This window comes from Nematolebias whitei, chromosome 14 (assembly GCF_014905685.2).
Source record: "Nematolebias whitei isolate Nwh7 chromosome 14, NemWhi1, whole genome shotgun sequence".
NCBI classification, from domain to species: domain Eukaryota; kingdom Metazoa; phylum Chordata; class Actinopteri; order Cyprinodontiformes; family Rivulidae; genus Nematolebias; species Nematolebias whitei.
This window is the reverse complement of record NC_056511.1, coordinates 1931226-1934844: the sequence shown is the minus strand read 5'-3', so window position 1 is coordinate 1934844 and position 3619 is coordinate 1931226. Positions and strand designations below refer to the sequence as shown.

The following is a 3619-nucleotide window of genomic DNA, read 5'->3' as shown; positions in this document are numbered from 1 at the left end:
ATTATTATTATTATTATTATTATTATTATTATTATTATTATTATTATGGTAAATGGTAATGGTAAATGGAGCTTACTTCTATAGCGCCTTCCAGCCCCCTATGAGGGGCCCCAAGGCGCTTTACAGTACCAGCCATCCACCCATTCACACGCACATTCATACACCGGTGGCGGTAGGCTGCCATGCAAGGCGCCATCCAGTCCCACCGGGAGCAACTCGGGGTTAAGTGTCTTGCCCAGGGACACAACGGCACATGGTGTGGGAAGTCGGGATTCGAACCTCCAACCTTCCGATCAGAGGTCGGCTGCCACTACCACTGCACCACGGCCGCCCATTATTATTATTATTATTTATTATTATTATTATTGTTATTATTATTATTATTATTATTATTATTATTATTTTTTTTTATTATTATTATTATTATTATTATTATTATTATTATTATTATTATTATTATTATTATTTATTATTATTTTAACTACAATACAACAAACTCCTCATGTAAATGTTTTATTTTAAGCTTGTCCTGATCACCTTTTATTAACACTGTTTTGTTAACTTATTGTGTAAATAAAGTTTTGTTAAAAATCAAAAAATCTTCTTCTTCTTCTTGTTCTTGTTCTGAGAGGAGGGTGCGTGGAGGAGCGGAGGAAGAGCGAGTGTGAGAATAGTTGTTTATTCTATATCTGTGACTTTTCTTTCTCACAGTTTTCTCACTGGGTGTTAATGTTATTTGTTTAAAATGTGATTTTGTGTCAGTCTCGCCACGTTTTAAGGGTTTTATTTTTGGTTTGGGTGTGGCCGTCAGGTGCACCTGGCTGGCCGGCGTCTAGACGCCATGGTGGTGGAGAGCACTGGGAACTTCTCCGCGCTGACACGTAAGAACGGCATCAAGGTGGTGCTGGTTCTTCGTGCAGCGTGGAGGAAGTTTGTTTGGCGGTGGGGGAGGTGGTTGGACACGGGTCCATCAAGTCCGCAGCCCGCATGAACGGGGCTGTAGTGATTTTTGTTGATACCGTGGAGAAAGCTCGGCAGCTGGTCGAGGCTGGCGTCTCAGTGGGAGACTTGTTTTTGCAGGTGTCACCACTGGTGCTGCCAGCCTCCAAGATAACTCTGTCTAATGTCCCCCCGCTTGTTAGTGACGAGTTTCTAATCAAGGAACTGGCCAGACACGGGAAGGTGGTGTCCCCGATCAAAAAAATCTTGACGGGGTGTAGATCACCCCTTCTCAAACACGTCGTCTCTCACAGGAGACAACTGTTCATGATCCTGAACAAACGGGGGGAAGAGTCTAACTTCAGGTTTCATGTCAAACTGGATGATTTTGATTATCTTTTGTTCGCTACTTCAGCGAACATGAAATGTTTTGGATGTGGCCAAGAGGGGCACGTAATTAAAACGTGCCCAAACAGAGCCCGGCCGGTTCCGCCCGCTGCTGCGGAGGACCCCCCGGCTCCCGCCGGTCCCCCTCCCGCTGCTGCTGCGGGGGGGTCCAATGCTGTTTCTGCCGCTGGTCCCCTCCCACTGCTGCTGCGGGGGGGTCCAATGCTGTTGCTGCCGCTGGTCCCCCTCCCGCCGCTGCTGCGGGGGTTCCACAGCCCCCGCTGACGGGGTTTGTATTAATGTTGCTGTTTAATACACCATATTATTTTACATTATCATTGTTTAGTGTATATCTTAGAACCTTGTGTTCTGTTTTGGTTTTTTTTACTTTATATTTTTGCTATTTTTGGGTGTAACTGGGACTTTGTGTACACGATGTCATTCCAGCTCATATACCACATTTGATGAGAACGATGTAGGGGAATACATGTACAGGATATTGGACTTCTGGTCCGGTCAAACCCGTACCCTTTAACAGGTTTTACTCTGGACCGGCCTCACCTCAAACATATATCAACCATGAGTTCTTGTAACGAACTTAATTCCTGTCCCTCGAAGAAAACACGAAGAATCCGTAATTTAAGTACAGTTCTGTAATGTTTATTTTCAGTTTGAATCGTGACATGGAAATTATGGCAAATATTGAATATGAATATGAACCAATAATATTATTTTAGAAAGTAAATGGCATACATCTGAGGACTTTGAGAAGGGGTTTTGATTCAATTTGGACTAAGGTCTAGCTCTTAACGTTAAAATTTAGGTACGTTTATCTCAGATTCATGAATTAAATTATCTAAACAAACTCAGTTGGCACTGTTCAGTGGTCCTCTCATCAGAAGGAAGATGTTCATCTCTCATTACCACAGCGGATGCATGAAGGAAGCCGGTGGCTCGCTGTCCCAAGAAGGATGTAATTTCTCAGGGCTGCGGTTTGTTCGGCTCATACCTTTAGCTCCAGGGTGTTTGAGGTTTTTCAGGATGTCCACCATCTCTCAGCTGGACACGTCTTCCATCATATGGCTGTTGTTTCTCAGAGAGTCTCATCAACTCTCCACAACCACTCATTCCATCTGCTCAGCTCAGCTGATGATCCCAAGCCAACCTTTAAAGTCTCGCTGTACATATTCTCTGATGGAAACTCCAAAACAGCCGAATTGATCCTTTACTCCAAAGTCGAGCTCACAGCTTCTCCAGATTATTCCACCATTCATGAGTGCTGCCAGGGAGATCACAGTCCTGATAACAGCTGCTCCAATTCCCTGTCACAGCTCCACATTCAGTCCGAGCACTGTCAAGCTTCAACACCTCCACACGAATTTGTAGACAACCAGATTCCACCAACCAAACAGTAGAATCTAGTCGTCATCATGAATCCAATTTGTCCTTTAGAGTTCAGAGGGTCCTCCTTACCCTGACTCCTGTCAGGAGAAGTTGATCGATTTTGTCGAGAGACCAGCTGATCCTTCCAATTAAGAGGTATGCAGGAAAAAAAAGAGGCTTTTTAAGGTTCACAGGACAAAAGAGCTCAGCAGGGAAGCGGGTGGTGGTGGTGGGGGGGGGGGTGTAGGGAAAAAAACACGTCTGGTTTCACCGTAGAGTAGCAAGAAAAAGTAGTTGGCTTCAGGAGTCTCAAAGTCTGGTGACAGCATAGAAGGTGAATTACACGAAGAGGGTCCAGAATCATGCAACATGTCATGGTGGTCCCAACTGTAGATTTTAACACACACAGAGGTGGTTAACGAAGAAACTTCCTGTGTCAGAGCAGGATGCCAGTATCTGTCCCAGATTAGCAGGAAAGGAGGTTGTAGGGTAGACGTGGTGTCTCTGAGGACATTTGTCTTAAGTTTCTTGGAAGGATGGATGCTACAACGACAATAAAAAACTTGAACTTTCTTCTTGTCCTTGTTCTTCTTTTTGGCAGAATTGGTAGAGTTCGTTTAAACTGGTTGGTTTCGTGCACCAGCACATTTTGTGTCGTGTTGAGGTTTAGGCTTTATGAAGTCCGCTCCAGACGTCGACAGTCAGCCTGATTGTTCCAGTCAGAAACTTCTTCTGAGTCTTTATATGAAAGTGATTATTCTGAAATCTGAAGGACTCGAAAAGACGTTCCCAACATGACCACTAACAGAAAGCTCCAATTACTATTATTATTATTATTATTATTATTGTTGTTGTTGTTATTGTTGTTGTTGTTGTTGTTGTTGTTGTTGTTGTTGTTGTTGTTGTTGTT

The 3619-nt window shown here is 43.8% G+C and overlaps 1 protein-coding gene across 1 annotated transcript in view; it reads right to left on the bottom strand.

The window, feature by feature from the left end:
* The window catches only part of serpinf2a (serpin peptidase inhibitor, clade F (alpha-2 antiplasmin, pigment epithelium derived factor), member 2a), an 18088-nt gene that overhangs the window by 13541 nt on the left and 928 nt on the right, over nucleotides 1-3619 (bottom strand). The gene's annotated exons all lie outside the window — the stretch shown is intronic.